The following is an 18686-nucleotide window of genomic DNA, read 5'->3' as shown; positions in this document are numbered from 1 at the left end:
AAAGCAGTACATGTTCACGATTCGAAGAGAATGTCGAATTTCTTTGATATTTCGGTTTTCAAAAAAAAAAAACGTAAAAACAACATCTGATCTAAATCAAAATATGACATGGGTGAAATATTGTCAATTTTGGTTTTCTAGATTTTGAAATTCTGAAATCTCGAACTATGAGTAAAAGTCAATTTACCAACTAATATCGATGTGTCAATGGTTCAAAATCCAACCACACTAAGCATATTCTCCCTTTACACTGTTATTTTCATTCCTTGTTTTCTTAAATATTTAAAGACAGCAAGTAAATTCATCAATATTCAATTGGCACTGGAAATGTAAAGTAATGTGGAATAAGTATAGAATTAAGGTGGAATGGTTACACGCACATCTCCTCAACTTGGAGGGAATGTAACTTCGGTGCAGATGCATGTGCTTAAAAGGGTGTGACACTTCCAAGAGGAACAACACAATGGTGGATTAGAAAAGAAATGCAAGTTTTAACAAAAGGATTGAGAGTCAAGACTTGACCTATTTCATATTTCTAAACTGATAGCAGTATGTAAAGCAGCATATATCAGCTATAGATCGAAGCACTTGTGTAATGTAACACCACTTTTATTATCTAATCAATACAATTACCTTAGAAAAAAAAATCATAATCAAAATCAAAATTCAATTAGAAAAGATGTATAAAGTAATTAACGATAATAAACACAAATTGTTTAAGCATCCTAGCCACGGAGGGACTTGATCCATTTTATTTTATAAAACTTGATAAAGATGTTATATATTCAGCCTTCTAAAGCAAGGCGCTTTCAGATAAATGTTGTCTTAGTTTAAAATCAAATAAAATCGGTTATTTAGTGAAGGAAAATTGAAACTTGATGCAAACCCTAAGGTGAGAGGTCTTTAATTAACGCCCATACCACACAACTAGCTCTGAGAAAAAAAAAAGGCTCAACGAAGAAGGGGGCTATTTGTTTTTTTGGGTTAAGTTATAAGAGGGTCTTATAAGACCATGTGTTATAAGAGGGTCTTATAAGATGGTCTTATAAAGTGGTTTGTTTTTCATTTTAAGTTCCTCTTATAAGCACTTGTAAAAATAGAAAAAACAAATACATGACATCTTATATATGGTTATTTGACAAATATAACCGTACTTTATATCACATTTGACTTGAATAGATTAATTTGAAATAAAAGCCGTATAGTTTGATTTTTCGATTTCAAATCAATTTTGATAATTAGAATATCAATTTTAGAAAACTACTTTAATTGGCGGTGGTGGTAGTGGTCTTAATAAAGACGGTGGTGGTGGTAGTGGAGGTGATGATATTGGTCTTAATAGCACGGTGGTGGTGGTGGTAGTAGAAGTGGTGGATGTCTTAATATCACGATAGTAGTGGTGATAGTCTTAATAGTACGGTGGTAGTGGTGGTGGTGGTGGTGGTAGTAGAGGTGATGATATTGGTCTTAATAGCACGGTGGTAGTGATGGTGGTGGTGGTGGTAGTAGAAGTGGTGGTGGTGGTGATAGTCTTAATAGTATGGTGGTAGTGGTGGTGGAGGTGATGGTGGTGGTAGTGGTGGTGGTGATAATGGTGGTGGTAGTGGTGGTGGTGGTTTTAATAGTTTGGTGGTGGTGGTAGTGGTGGTAGCCGGTGGTAGCTAGGGCAATAAAGTTATTTAGAGAAGAAGATAATGAAAAGGGAAGAAGAGAGAAATGAGGCTAGGGGTATATGGACGTGGGTGTTTGAGTCATTTTTCAAGTTATAAGACATATAAAATTGAAATAGATCCAATTTTGATACTTATAGAATTGGAGCCTCTTATAAGACATTTCTAGTATAATGCCTCTTATAAGAGGCAAAAAACAAACCAAAAAAATGTCCAAAATCACTGAGCCACATCTTATAAGAGGTTATAAGACCTCAAGATCTTATAAAATGCAAAAAAAAAAATGGCCCCTAAAACTGCTTTCTCTCTCTCTCCTCCTAGATCTACTCTCCATCTCTCAAACTTAGTTGTGAGGATGAAGAAGAATAAAGGGGGAGAGGTCTTTGGCAAACTTCTTTGAATCTAGTCTCTACCGGCACCTACCATGCAATAACGGACTACAAAATTCGGGGATGTATGAATGGTTCTACTTTGGTCCTTTAGTTCACCTTGAGGGTTGTTTTGTTTGTAAATTTGACCTTGTAATAAGCATGATCTTCTTTTAGTTGTATTTTTTCATGTTTTAGTTCTTTTGAAATGATTGGGATATCCGGTAGTAGCCTCCCAAATCACTTTTTTGTGGTAATTTTTTGGGTTTTGTGTGTGTCACATTAAAGTTGGGTTCCTATATGGTTGTTGATTCTTGTCTTCAAGATATTTGGGTTTAGGTCTTGTTTCCTCATCTTCTATCCCCTCGTGTGTAGATACCTTGGGGAGTTTTTTTTTTTGTCATGTTCACATATATGAGCCTCTAATATATTAATAAAATTAATCATTTACATAAGTTCGAGCTTATGGAGAAATTGGCAATTTAACATGGGGTTAAGTCATTGGTTTTACGAGAGGTCTCGGTTCAACTCCTACCAAGTGAAGATGTCAAGTCCTTTTACTTTTATATTTTCTAGCATGTCTCAACAGGGGAGTATTGACATATATGAGCATCTAATATATTAATAGAATTGATCATTCACATAAGTTCGAACTTATGGAGAAATTGACAATTTAACACACTTTCCCAAATACTTTCCCTTGCAAAACCGGGCGGGAGGATCCATATAAATAGTCTCATAATATTACCATGGAGAAAAGCATTTTTGATGTTCAACTGATCTGGTGCCAAGAATGAGATGATGTCAAAGAGATCAAGAGCCATCTGAGGAAATTTTAGCCACCGAGCAAATGTATCACGAAATCCTTACCATGAATCTGAGTAAACCCTTTGCAACCAACCGCCTTGTAACGATCCACGCATATCATCTGCAAAATACTTAATAGAAAACACCCATTTACATTGAATTGTTTTCCCACCAAGTAGTAGGAAACCATATCCCATGTGTGATTTCGTTCCAATGCTTCCATTTCACATTGCATTGCAACAACTCAAATGGGAGCACACAAAGCTTCATAAACATATCTAGGAATGGAGATAGAGGATGTTGTAGCTAAGAAAGCTCGATAAGAATAAGAAAGTCTCGATAAGACACAAACTTGCTAATAGGATGGTCATGCAACATGTAGTAATGAGACGATCAGTTGGATGTCTATCCCGTGAAGACTTTACGAGGTAGTGGTGGTGTGGTGGCGGTGGTGGTACCGGTGATGCAATAGGTGAATCATATGTAGAAGTCAGCTCAACAACAATATCGGCACGCATAAAGGTGATAGTCCCGAATCGAGGAGAGTCGGAATAAGCGGCGGTGGTGGAGCTGAAGGTAAACCTGTAAATGCTCCTCAAATGGATGAGAGTCATGATCAAACACAGGTAAAGGCCGAACGGGGACAGAGTTGTCCATTGCAGTAGGTACAAGCGGTCTTTGAAAATAGGGATTACTTCCAAAGAAAGGTGTAACCTCTAGAAATGTAACATCTATAGTATGATATAACTTATGTGCTAGAGGATCATAACACCGATATCCCTTTGAAAAATGAGTGTACCCCAGAAATATACATTTAATAGCTTTATCATCTAACTTTGTACGAGTTGGGCTCCAATTTTGCACATAACACACACATCCAAATACTCTGGGAACAATAGAGAATAAAACTATATCAGGATGAAGAACATGGAGAGTGGATTTACCATGTAAGATACGACTGTAGGAACCGTTATGGTCGCAGTATAAAAACCGTGAAAACCATGCACAACGGAATAAAGGTTCTCACGATTTGGTTAGAAGCATACCTTAGATCAGCTGCGATTTCTCTGAGAATCCAAGCTCTACGAATCAGCAACCTCTTGATCTTCTGTTGTATTCCTATCCTTAGAATGGACATTGTGTGGGCAACAATCTACCAGCCCCTTCTTTCTCTCTTGGCATCTCTCACTCACAAGATCATAACCGAATTTGGAACTAGTCTTTCTTGAGCAAAACCTGAGTTTTTCCTTAGTGTAAAAAACGGCCAAAGAAAGAGGTTTCTATTTATAGGCTACAACAGGGACCATGAGGAGAAATCAGGGTTAGGTCTCCTAACGGGCTTGGGCTTCCCATGTTCGCCCAGAACACACGGCCCAAGTCCGTCAACAAATGGCTTATTCCACTAAAGGCCATTGTTGCACTACCGCCCTAATCCCAAATTACGTGTTACGTTTATGGGCTTCATATTATATGCTCATTGATCTCTCCGTGTTTAAGATATCGAATGCCCGTTGATTAAGTCAAGTTACTGACAACTACATTAATCAACTTCTTATATCCTTGAGTAGTACCACTCAACCTCATTGTCATGTCGGATTAAATTCACCTGCAGGATTTACATGATAATCCTTATGAGCTCCTCAAGGGGACATCATCAACCCGACTTCCTGCGGGTCACGGATTCCTTTTATAATCAACAGCACACCTTACATACAATGTCATTACCCAATCCATCGAGTTTGTTGATTCACAAATGAATCTCATTCATTGATGATTTAAAGCAATGTACAATGCACGTAAGTACCAGTTATTATATCCGGATTAAGAGGACAAGAATCCATAATAACAGAGGTGTTTGTTCTCTTATATATTCAGTATAAAGAGAAACAACCTCACTTGGTCCTGTTCAATACACACAAAGTGCACTAGTGTAATCTTGTAGCCAAGATAGACTAATACTAGATTATACTACAACCGCACCAATGGTTTGTCCAAATCCATCTAGGTTGTGAACATTTACTTATATTTTATAAGGTACTGATGATATGATCTTCTGTGTGTCACCACACACTATATCATCTACAACATAAAGTATTAGACGCATACATATAACTAATAACATATATAATATGCATAACATTTGCCCATATGATTCTCATTCAAAATATAAAGAATTAGAGTTATTACAAAAGTAATGTTTTTAGTATATAACCCTATCAATGACTTGGAGTCCGGTTGAGAAGATACGTAGTAGTGAGAACAACCATAATATGTCAATAAGATTTAGGGACATTCATGCCAGACAAAAGATAACGAACAACAGCCATGAGACTTCGATTTTTTCTTTCAACAACTCTATTCTGCTCAGGTGTGTAAATATTAGAAAGTTGTTGAACAATGCCCTGCTGATTCAGTTAAGACACAAAAGCATCTGATAAATATTCTTTAGCATTGTCAGAACGAATGCCTCTAACCATAACATTGTACCAAGTCTTAATCATCTGAAGGAATTGGGTGAAAGAGGTAAGCACCTCAGATTTATTCTTGAGTAGATAGACTCAAGTACATCTACTATGATCATTGATAAAAGTAACATAATATCGATGCCCTAACCAAGAGTTTACTGGAGACGGTCCCCACACATCAGAATGGATAAGTTCAAGTGCACATGGTGAGCAATGCATACGAGAAATATAAGTAGAACGAGTATGCTTAGATAACGCACATATATGACAGTGAAACTTCTTAGATTTGCAAGCTTTCTTTAGATCTAGAAACATCAAACACAGATACTGAAAGTTAAAGTGTCCTACACGCGCATACCACAAACTCACATTCTATAAAGAGAAAACATGGGCACCTTGTTCAGGCAATACAGACGCTTGCAAGACAGAGAGAGGTGTAGGTGGTGGATCCCCAAAATAGTACAATCCATCACGCTCAAACCCATTAACAAGAATCATCCCCGTACTATAGTCTTTTATAAGACAACGATCAGAAAGAAAAATTACTACACAATTCAAATTTTTTGCTAATCTACTAACCGATAACAAATTCAGAGTAAGATCAGGCACAAGACTGCAACGTAATAGATGGTGAAAGAGGAATCTCTCCACTATACCAAAACATGACATATTTAACGGTCAGAAACCGTTACTAAAAATATTTGTAATGGTTTTTTTGCGTCACAGTTTTGGCGTTTCTAATTCGTTATTAATATTCGTAACGGTTCTAAACTGTTACATAATTATTTATTGTAATGGTTTTTTGCCGTAACTGAAAATATTTGCTAACGGTTTTCTTTGCTCAATTGTGTTATTTTTTTGTAACGGTTTTATAAAGTTAGTAACGCTTTTTTGTGTTACTAATTTATAAAGTTAGTAACAATTTTTTATCGTAACTGAAAACATTTGCTAACGGCTTTCTTTGCTCAATTGTGTTACTCTTTTGTAACGGTTTTATAAAGTTAGTAACAATTTTTTTTGTTACTGATTTATAAAATTTGTAACGGTTAATTTTCTTTTGGTAACGGTTTTGCTACTTCGTAAATGTTACTCATTGCAAAGCTTAGTTACGGTTTTCCACCATTACCAAACTATTCCATATATTTAAAAAAAAAAGTCCCCCAAAACCACCCTTTTTGGGAGACTAGTGAACCTGCCATAAATATGCCCTACTTATTGGGTATTCTATAATCGTCTATAACATAAACAAGAAATCTCACAAGTACATCCAATCACATAATCTTTTATTAAAATAACATCACCAAAATGTCTTTCATAAATAGGACTTGCCACGAATGAAATACACATTGTTTTCCAAATCAGTGGGACTTGTCCTTAAACTCAAACTCTCACGTCATTTGTACAGAACTCCCACCTTCAGTAGTTGCAAGCATCAGGGGATGACTTTGGGATGGTATCATCAGAAAAGTCACTTTCATCGTATACACCAATAGAAATAAATAAAATGGAGTCAGACAGTAGAAAACAAATATGTATAGTTATATACTTATATCTTATTCTTAAGTAGTAGCTCCTTATACTCAAACTATGAAATTCAGAAAAGAGAGTATGGTAGTAGACTAGTACCAATAGAAGCAAAGTATAGACATGAAAGTTTATGTAACGCCGCAAAACCCTATAACCTTGTCAGACACCTTGACGAAAGACATAAATATTTTGATAGTCTTCTCTATATTTTCAACATTTCATAAACATAAATCCTGTCATAACCTGAAAATCAAATAATATACTTCCATAACATATATTAAAATCTCATACCTCGGTCGTAAACTCAACAACTGAAATATATATTGATTCGTAGAACCAGCTACTTAACCATCTCGACTAATGCCAGTTAAGTCAAATAACCAATCCTCAAATCAAAAGAACACTATAAATTATATACCACAATTAAAATGAAAACAACATATACATCACTTCCACTTATATTGGTGTTATACACCTCTATTAGTTCCAACCAGAGATACCACTCTTCGAATATATATACACCATACATTCACACTACTCACATGTAAGAATCCATCTTTCAAAATAAAACTCATGAATATTCCAACATCCGCATACAATTGTCACATATGAAACAAAAACAACACACACACAAAAACCTTATCTTTCATTAACTGCTAGGTCTCCTGTTGCTGCTCTCCATCTACATTCCAACACAGAACGCTAAAGCTAGTTCCTCACTCGGAGGCATTTTAGTTCCTTATTCCCCTAACAAAATAACTAAAGTAACAAAATCAAGGAAGTATTAAAATCTTTCACCTCTCTCACAGGCCTGCAAGTTAACACCATGAAGACATCTATGCTCACAGGTAGCATGTCACAAGATGATAGTCAAGCCCTTGCTCATATACTGGATGTTAGTCTTGTAACCCCACTAATAAAATACTTGGGGCTGCCTCTCTCCTCTTCAAGAATTGGTAGCAAGGACTGCCTGCCTCTTCTTGAAATGATCACCAATAGAATGACTAATTGGAAGAATATATCACTAACCTATGCAGGAAGGTTACAGCTCATCCAATCTATTCTATCCTCTTTTCATATTTATTGGGCCAGAACTTTCATCCTCCCAGTTGGTATCCTAGATAAAGTTGTGAAGCTCAGTAATAGATTCCTATGGACTGGAGCTACTATGGAAAGGAAAATGCACAAGGCAAGCTATGAGACTCTTAGACTGAGCAAAGAGGAAGGTGGCTTGTCAATCATTGACCCTAGAGTATAGAACAAAGCTGCATACTACGGCTTGATTTTCAAAGTCGCAAGTAAAGTAGATACTCTATGGACTAAATGGATCTGGGAATACCAAATCAAGAATAAAAATTTCTGGACCATGAAGATACCCAGTGACAGCTCATAGGTTTGGAGAAATATTCTCAAGGCTAAAACCATTCGATATTCTCAAGGCTAGGTGTGAACCCAAAAATGCTTCCCCTCAAAAGTATTCAAAGCTTCTTAAAAATCGTTGCTTAACAGACCTAATAATCTAAAATAACCAGAAATAAAGAATGATAGCAAGAAATTTATCTTGATAATTCTGTGGATGTCATTAAGCATCCTCAATCTTGACCTCAGCATGGATTCTCCATATTGAATATCAGTATCAGCTTTTATCTTAAATATTCACTTCCAGTATTTGAAAAACCTCTTAACCAAGATTCAATCATCACTCCATTATTTGAAAAGCTTCTTAACCAAGATTCAATCATCACAATTTCTAACTCCATTAACTCATCATACTAAGTAATCTTCTTCAACAAGCCATCAAAGAAAAACAGATTCAAGAAAGCAAGAAAAAACTCAATTGACAAATCCATCTCTTCTTTTTCAGATTCGATCTTCAAAGAGAAGAAAAGAAAACAACACTAGAATTCTCTCCTGATCCTTGAGTCACAGATGACGCCAATATAAGATGCAAGAAGAGAAAGATAAAATTAACAAAGCTCTTTCTTATTCATTAATGGTGTTTACACTGTTCACTCTTTCTCTCTCTGTTCACATGTGAGAAATAGAAAAAGTAAAGTGGGAGAAATGAATCTGGTCCCTTCTTTATTTTGTCTCCACTCTTTTTATAGTTGCTCCACATGTGTCCATCCAATAGCTTTTTGACATGTGTCCATCCTTGTCTCTTTCCTTTGTACCTGAAATTTATCATGAAGCTCATGCCAATATTGTATTAGAACTTTATTGAAATAATGGTGAATATCGATATGTACGATATTTGGCCACCACAACCTGCATGTTACAAGGACCCCACATTAAGGCTATTACGCTAGCTACTGCTCAAATGCTACACAAGCTTCTAAAAAGTCTAGAAGGTAGGGAAAATAACAAAAACTTAACAGGCAAAACCTCTTCATCTCCATCAGCTCTATTGACTCCACCTTTAGTTCGAGAATCCCAACGTTCAATGGAAAAATAGTCCAAGGCTCCACCATCCTCCCTCCTCCTTTATCCGGGCTTGGGACCGGCAGTGCAAACCAATTATATTGATTTGCACAGGCGGAGTTAAAAATGGGTTACTACTTTCTTCAACCTACTAAACAAACAAGCATACATATACTGCAATCAAATTTAATAAATAGATATAGAACGAACATATTAAAGTCAATACTCATCCATATAAAAAAAAAGACCATAAGTGTATCAAGTCACTATGACATCCATATTAAACAAAAAACAAACGGCATTCAAAACATAAAGTAACCAAACAATACTGAAAAATCCCAAGTTCAGAAAGTTTGCATATCCCAAACAACTTATTAAGAAAACTACATCCTTGACTCGAGCCAAATTAAAGGACCTCTTGCACTAAAACCATCCAAAAATCTAACTCCATCTTGGGGCCCATCATAAACAAGAGCATCACCAACCAAGACTTCCTCTATGTAGACTTTTTTTTCACCTGCGAGAACTTTTCTGCCATTGCAATCTCCAGCTGTCTCTATCATGGCATACCCCTTAGCAACCACTACACCATCCTTATCTAATAAAGATACATTTGGTGAATAACCAAGCATCCCAGAAGGGGATTCAAATTTGCAAACATATTCATCAAGTTTTGTTAAGTTGAGTGACGAACAAAACTAGAACCGACTTCAGTTTCTAGTGTTGTTGTGCCGCACGGTGGTTGAGCAGTCGATGTTCCATTGTTTTTGACAGCCTTAAGTACATCCTGACACAATTTAAAATAACAATTGGTTATACATAATGATATTGTATGCAAGAAAGCACAAGTGCAAACTGCAAACTCACCTTTAACACACCCATGACATTAGCTAAGGAAGACTTCATCTCATTCATTTCCCCCTTCAACTCAAAATTGGATGAAGAGCTTGCTTGCTGCAATAATGCCTTGGCAATACCTGTACATTGCAATTACTTCTTAGACTTGTTGGAGCTGATTCCATGAGTTCTACTCCCTTTGTCAGGCCCAAAGACTTCAGACAACTCATCATTATCGAAGTCTACTTCCATTACACTGCCCTCACCACCCGCGCTTGCTTCTTTTCTTATTTTATGAGAAGCCTCCACTTGTTCCTATAATATTAACCACCGATATGAGTAATACATAAATTATGAGAATGGTATGCAAGTATGCAACATAGTCTATATACAATTAAGTTTAAGCTTCAATGTTATTAGAACTTACATAATGGGTCCGAGCGCTCGCTAATATAGTTCCATCACGACGCTCATGTCTTTTTTTCCAACTATCTACCCATCCATGTTTTCTGCTAGGATCTTCTTTATCCTACAAAAAAATCCTTAATAGTTGTTAGCATAACGTGATAAGAAATCGTTAGTGCAAGAATAGACACTTACCATTTTATCCAGTTTATGGGCATATGTGTCCCACCCATTAGTATGTCGATATATGTTCTTTTTGGCATTCTCTACATTCTTTGTGTTTCTAGCTCTCACTTCAGTAGTACTCTCATTTCTAACAAACGCAACCCAATGATTTGGGTCCTTCCCATCTGAGCATGCTGCAATAGCTTCTTCCACGCTCCCGCACTTACGCAAAATCTCTTTCCTAAGGGCATACTTTGTTGATCTGAACTTTTGGGGAAAGTCCTTTTCAACTTCTTGGTGTGTCGTTGCTTGGGGAACATTAGGCTCAAATTCTTCCTACATTAACAAAGTGACTTTTGTTCATTTCATATTAAGTAAATTTCCATACATAGGGCTGGACAATATGTAGATATAGGATTTGAAAAACATACAAATAATTAAGAATAATGGATGTTATCATTGAAATTAAAGTACATGTAAACCTTACCATTAATTTATTCCAGACATTATCCTTGAAGCTTCCATCTATTTTCCTCCAATCCTTGTAATGAATTGGAATACGAGATCGAACATAACTACCAACCTGGGTATTCCATTTTGTATGGTTAGGACCCATAGCGACGCCATCCTCATCGAACTCTATAGGTAATTTGGTAATCGTTGGTGAGTTTCCCGAATGCTGAGATGTATGAGAGTCTGGAGTTGAATTATGAGATGGAAATGGGACTGAACTCGAAGGCTGGGAAGAAATAGGTTGAGATTGACCTGGTGCCATTATTAAATATCCTACTATATGACAAAAAAATATTATAACAAATAGGTAAAACTAGGATACCACAAAAAAATGACAAAGTTCAAAAGTATACACTACGTCAAAAGAGAGAATTTATGACATGCATGACGCCCCACAATTGGACGGCTTCTAACTGTCTAAATATAAACCACGGCTAATTTCTCGTGATTAGGCAAACTGCTACTTTACCCGGTCGGTTCATAATCGTCGGTCTTTGTCTGTCTACTTCCTCCTTTTAACCCATTGCCGAGACTTCTACTTTGAGCCCTAGAAACCATTTCCCACCAAAAAAATTGAGAAACCATTTCCCACCAAAAATATTGACGAATTTTGTGTTTCCCCCTCAAATTTCATAGCTTACCCAAATACTATTATCTCATCACACTATTTTGATTCTCACTTATTTGTTTCTGCAAAGGTACGTACTTTATCTCTCTTATTTGTTTCTACAAAGGTACGTCACTTATTTATTTCTGTTCACTGAAATTGATACTGAAAATTCATTTTGTAGATTGGGTCGCTTAATCCAGGAATTTAAGGTTTAGGGTTGAAGGGGTATACAAAATTTAATACTCTCAGTTAAATCGAGGTGATTTTCTTATGGGTTTTACTAGTTTGTTCTTCACTTTTTGAGTTTCCATTTTGTGCAAAGTATTCGTATGTTGTTCAATGGCCTGATTACGCTGTATTATATCCTCATTATTTCATTAATTAATTAATAATTAGTATGTATGTTAAAACAAGATAAAGATAACTAAAGTTGGTAACTCATGTTGGGAACTCTATTGTCTCGAACATCGAACCCAACCCGATGGTATCATGCCTAGTGATAATACAATAGATGTTGGACGTGATGCTTTTGATACGTTCTTCAATGAGACTGGTGGTGGCAAACATGTTCCCAGGGCCATATTTGTTGATCTGGAGCCCACAGTTATTGATGAAGTTAGAACTGGGACTTATCATCAACTTTTTCATCCCGAGCAACTTATCACTAGCAAGGAGGATGCTGCTAATAACTTCGCCAGAGGACATTATACCGTGGGGAAGGAAATAGTAGATCTCTGTCTTGACCGTGTGAGAAAGTTAGCGGATAATTGCACTGGCTTGCAAGGATTTTTGGTTTTCAATGTTGTTGGTGGAGGGATTGGGTCTGGATTGGGTTCGTTGTTGTTGGAACGTTTGTCTATAGATTATGGAAAGAAATCAAAGCTTGGCTTTAGTATATATCCTTCTCCTCAGGTCTCTACTGTGGTTGTTGAACCTTACAATAGTGTGCTCTCCACCCATTCTCTACTTGAACACACAGATGTGGCAATGCTCCTGGACAACGAAGCAATTTATGATATATGCAGGAAATCCCTAGATATTGAGAGGCCAACTTACACCAACTTGAATCGCTTGATATCTCAGGTCATATCGTCTTTGACTACATCCTTGAGGTTTGATGGAGCCATAAATGTGGACGTTATAGAGTTCCAAACCAACCTTGTTCCATATCCCCGCATCCATTTCATGCTTTCTTCCTATGCCCCGCTTATCTCTCGGCCGAGAAGGCTTACCACGAGCAGTTAATGGAGTTCGAGAGATCACAAATGTAGTGTTTGAGCCCTCAAGTATGATGGCTAAGTGTGACCCAAGGCACGGGAAGTATATGGCTTGTTGCTTGATGTATCGTGGAGATGTTGTTCCTAAGGGCGCCAATCAATGCCAAGTTGCAACCATTAAAACCAAGCGGACGGGTTCAGTTTGTTGACCGGTGCCCAACTGGATTTAAGTGCAGCATCAACTATCAGCCTCTAACTGTAGTACCCGGGGGTGATTTGGCGAAGGTGCAGCGTGCTGTGTGCATGATCAATAACAACACTGCTGTAGCAGAGGTCTTCTTACGCATTGACCATAAGTTTGATCTCATGTAGTCGAAGCAAGCATTTGTTCACTGGTATGTTGGTGAAGGTATGGAAGAAGGAGAGTTCTCTGAAGCTCATGAGGATCTGGCAGCTCTTGAGAAAGACTACGAGGAAGTGGGGGCAGAGGGTGTTGAAGACGAAGAGGAGGGTGAAGATTATTGAGTATACTTCCAAGATGTTCGGGCCATTATAGTTTACGCTTTTGGCTTTTACCTATCACTTAGTATCATCATCTTTGAATCTTTTGATTGATTTTGTGAATGTTGTTTTGTGTGTAATCCAATATTCTAAATGCCTTAAATTTCAGTAAAAAAAAAAAAAAAAAAATCCACTATACAAGCAGTCGGGCAGACTTGCCTAATGCGGTTAAAAAGGATAGGTATATAACCATGATCTTACAAACTAGTCAAATGCAATCCAAGCAAATCAATAGCAAGACCAATCCCAAACTATCCAAATTGGTGGTCCAAATACTGTTATAGAACTTATTTTTCAGTTTAACAAGTTTGGGAGATGTTTTAATTTGGTAGGTTCTTCTCCCGCTGGAATTTTTCTTCAAGGAAAGGGTGAATCTTTCTCATTGCTTCTCCAAGGCAAGGTATAAATGGTTTAACTTTATTTATACTTTACTTATAATAGATGATGATGATTTGGTAAAGGTTGCTATTTTTTTATGTGGTACTTGAAGAAAATGTTATTAAGTGATGATAGAAGTAGATGTAACTTGGAATATATTATTTGGTCTAGGTTGTTGCTTTATTCATTTGTTTATATTGTCTCCATTGAGATGAGCTAGCTTTATGGGATGATAATTAATGGTTCATTGTCAAGCTGGATTTTGATATTTCATCATGTATAACAATGATTTTTGTGTTTATTACTTGGTCCTGTTGTTTTTCTTATCGCGGTGGCATGGTGATGGTTTCTCCCTTCACGAGTGTTTATGTTATATAAGAGTTTTTTGATTCCCTCTTTATATCATGAATTTTTATAATTTTTTCGATAAGGCTCCATGGTATTAGTGGTTGCATTGGGACTGTCTTATTACTATAATAAAACTCACATATATTTGGAATTTGGAAAATTGGTGTGTCGACACCATAAGCGTTATATGCATAGTGTAACGATACTAATGTTGGGCCTTGTGACTAGCCATGTGCATTTCAGTTTCTTTGTGCTTTGCTCAAAATAGAAACAAGAATTCTCTATCTAAGAACCGGTTTTTGCACGACTCAACTAGCCTGATTTAGAATATATATGTACAGATTTTAGTTTGAGTTGGATTAGTTTATTTCAAACTTTATAGTTTCAAGTAACCTGGTTTCTTGTTTGTAAATGATATTACTTCTTTGGCATTAATTGGTCTTGGCCATAGAGAATAAGGAAGTTGCTATTAACATGAAATCACCAAGTGTCCTACATATATATATATATATATTATTTGCATTGTTACTGTAATTGTTCCCATCTTTAGCAAACCATTTAGACTTGGTAGGTGGGTTGTTGGGGTGCTAAGTGTGTTAGGAGGCAGAAAAGAATTTGAGTACTACTTTCTATGATATATACCTTTACTAGGTTTCAAGTTGAATACTATTTTATATGTTGATGTATTTATCTAGAAAATGTCTTCAATGCTTCCAAGCTAGAACTAGATGAAAGCACCGACTTCGTCTACTGAATACCTTCGAGGTGTTAAATCATTCATCCAGTTCACACAAGAGAAATTAGGAAAGGAACTTGACTGGTATTGTTGTCCTTGTGCTAATTGTCGTAATTTAGGGGGGAAGTCAACAGCAAAAGATATTGCTGAGCATCTTATCTGTGATGGTATAGACAAGACATATACATCATGGATACATCATGGAGAGTCATCTTCCAAAAGTAGTAACTATGTTGAAGCTCCCACTAATTCTTCTATTAGGGGTCCTGAAAATATATTGCCAAGGATGGAAGAGATGGTCAATGACACATTTGGACGAAGTCATCCTGTTGACTTAGATGCATGTCTTAACGAAGTTGATGATGGAGATGATGATGGAGATTCACCCAATGCCATACCGCAGGATGTTCAATACGACAAGTTGATGGAGGATGCTTTTAAAACCAATATATCCATCATGTCGGGGTGAAGATTCGAAATTATCGACGACGATTGAGTTGTTGAGCATGAAGGCTAGACACAAGTGGTCTAATAGTAGCTTCACAGAGTTGTTGCAATTCCTTAAAAAGACTTTACCATAAGAGAATACACTACTTGAGAAGACATATGCTGCTAAGAACTTGATCAAACCTCTTCGCATGAAGTGCGAAATTATTGATGCATGCCCAAATGATTGTATTATATACTGGGGTGATGAATATAAGGATTTGATTAGTTGTCCCACTTGTGGTGAAAACAGATGGCAACCAGTGAACCCGTTAAAACCAAAGGCTAAGATTAAACCATGGAAGAAGCTAAGGTATTTTCCTTTGGCTGAGAGATTGCAAAAGATGTATAGCATACCATGGATTGCAGAGAATATGAAATGGCATGCAAATGAAGTTTCTGACCAACGCCATATGCGTCATCATGTTGATTCTTCTATGTGGAACTCAATTAATCTTAAATGGCCTAAGTTTGCTGCGGAGCCACGTAATGTTAGATTAGGGATTGCAACAGATGGATTTAATCCATTTGGGAACAAAAATAGCATTTATAGTTGCTGGCCTGTTATGATTACTCCATACAATCTGCCTCCATCATTGTGCATGCGGAAAGAGTTTATCATGTTGACACTTCTAATTCCTGGTCCAAGTAGCCCAGGGGATAACATCGATGTCTTCTTGCAGCCTTTAATCGAAAAGCTAAAACAGTTATGGGGTGCTAGAGTTGAATCATATGACTCCCATGCTAAAGAGACATTCACTATGAAGGCAATTTGCTTGTGGGCGATACATGATTTTCCTGCATTTCACCATCTTTCTGGACGTAAAACGGCGGGAAGGTATGCATGTCCTATTTGTAGTGAAGATACAGATTCTACTTGGCTGAAGCATGGAAAAAAGTTTGCTTATATGGGTCATCGAAAGTTCCTAGCAGACCCGAATCATTGCTTTAGAGTCCAGAAGGCACAATTTAATGGAAAAGAATAACACGGTAAGCGTCCTATTCGTTTAAAGGGTTCTCAAGTAAAATTAAAATGAGCCAAATTCAGAACAAGTTTGGCAAGGTGCCGGATACACCGGAAGGAAGGAAGAAGAAGAGAAAAAGAACTAAAGAACTAGAAAATTCAGCATTTTCAAAGGATTCTATCTTCTTTACATTGCCGTATTGGGAGGTATTTTTAATATTTGTGTAGTAGTATACCATGTAACTTTATGTATACATATCCATATATTCATTTATATATTTAATTCCTACAACATCTGCCTATTTGCCACAATCTAGATGTGATGCACGTGGAAAAAAATGTTGCGGAGAATCTGTTTGCAACAATCATGGGTACAGGTAAGAGTAAGGATGGACTCGAAGCCCGTCTAGACCTTAAAGCTAGGAAGATAAAGAAACACTTGTGGCCGGTAATGAAGAATGACAAGTGGTCTTATCCAATAGGTGATTTTTCTCTTTCACGTGCAGAGAGAGTTTTGCTTTGTAGAACTTTGCACCAATTAAAGGTTCCTGTTGGATATAGTGGAAATTGGAAACATAATGTGGACTTGGAGGATTTTCAGCTCAAGAACCTAAAATCCCAAGACTATCACATCCTTTTACAACATTTATTACCCGTGTTATTTATGCATCTATTCAAAAAACACAAGCCATTGCGTGAAGCTATTCGCCAGTTGTCTTTATTCTTTAACGTCTTATGCTCCAAAGTCATTTGTCGTGCGAACCTTTCGAACATGAGAAAACGCATTGTGGAAACTTTGTGTGTCTTTGAAAAATACTTCCCGCCTTCATTTTTTGTTTCAATGATACACCTTGTTGTGCACTTAGCGGAAGAGGCACAAATTTGCGGACCTGTTAGATATAGGTGGATGTATCCTTTTGAGAGGTGAGTAAAGTTCTTTATATATATCTTTCTTGTGATTAGTATGTAGTCATTTTGTATTAATTAATGGAACATGCACAGGATGATGAAAACTTATAAAAGGTATGTGACCAATCAGACTTTTGTCGAGGGTTGCATCCAAGAGCAATACCTCATGGAAGAGGCGATGATGTACTGTATGGAGTACATTCATGATGGCAACTTGGGAAGCCATAAGAATGGGAGAAGGGTGATCATGAATGAGGATATTGAAAGTGCACACCCTATGGATAAAAAGGAAAAGCAATATGTTCTTCCAAATATAGAGTATCAACAAGTTCGCAAGTGGGTTTTGACGCATTCTCTGGAAAATGCTGAGCGGGAAGAGTAAGTCGCATTTACCATTGTTTTGGTAGTCAATACTTGAGTTATGCATGTCAACTGTCCTGAATTTTTATTATTTTCACAGGAAGTACCAAGTATACCTCCAAAGTCAGAAATCAATGGGTAAAAATAGTAGGGGCAGTCAAGCAAAAGAGTTGGACTGCATTCCTTGGTTAAGACTACAACTACAAAATGAAAATGTATCTCCTTTCAAGAGGATTGTTGATGGTCCATCTTTTACATCGGTGTCATATAACAGATACACAAAATAATGGGTATGTTTTTATACGTTGGATTCGAATCAACGACTACAAATACGTAATAGTGGGTTTCCATGAAGGTCGCGGACTAGTTTTAGGGCAAGCGCCAAGGATAGGAACCTTGTTAATGACGAAGTCACTTACTATGGAGTTGTCAAAAGAATTCTTGAACTTGATTATGTTGAATTTAAACAAACTGTGTTCTACTGTGATTGGGTGCGCATTGAGGATAAAACAAATGGTTGCACAGTTGATCCTGATACGAACTTGGTATTTGTAAATCTTGGGAGGTTCATGAGGAATACAAGTGAGGTTGACGAGCCCTTTATTCTCGCTTCTGAAGCTAAACAAGTCTTTTATTGCTGGGATTTGAGTAGAGATAATTGGCATGTTGTCTTGGATGCTCCAAAGAGGTTGAGTCAAGAGATAGATGCCTATGAAGACCCATTGGTCTTCGAGGCCAGAACAAGTGCTAATTATTCTTCGTCAACAACTCTAATTGAGGGCGTTCTAGAAGTTGCAGAAGACTGGATTTAATCTTAATGAATAATTTTTTTTTTTTTTTTTTATGTTGATGAATAATCTTAATTGAGGACGTTCTTAGGAAACTTATCAATGAATAATCTTTTTTTTTTTATGGTTGATATTTATTGGAAAGTTTTTT

General features: G+C 36.8%; 2 pseudogenes; both read left to right on the top strand.

Moving 5' to 3' along the window:
* The first annotated feature begins 11509 nt into the window (after nt 1–11509).
* LOC147477216 (tubulin alpha-5 chain pseudogene) lies at nt 11510–13392 on the top strand (annotated as a pseudogene).
* On the top strand, nt 13369–13543 carry LOC147477215 (uncharacterized; annotated as a pseudogene).
* The last annotated feature ends 5143 nt before the right edge of the window (nt 13544–18686 follow it).

This window comes from Coptis chinensis, chromosome 9, assembly GCF_015680905.1.
Source record: "Coptis chinensis isolate HL-2020 chromosome 9, ASM1568090v1, whole genome shotgun sequence".
NCBI classification, from domain to species: Eukaryota; Viridiplantae; Streptophyta; class Magnoliopsida; order Ranunculales; family Ranunculaceae; genus Coptis; species Coptis chinensis.
This window is presented reverse-complemented; position numbering and strand designations above follow the sequence as displayed.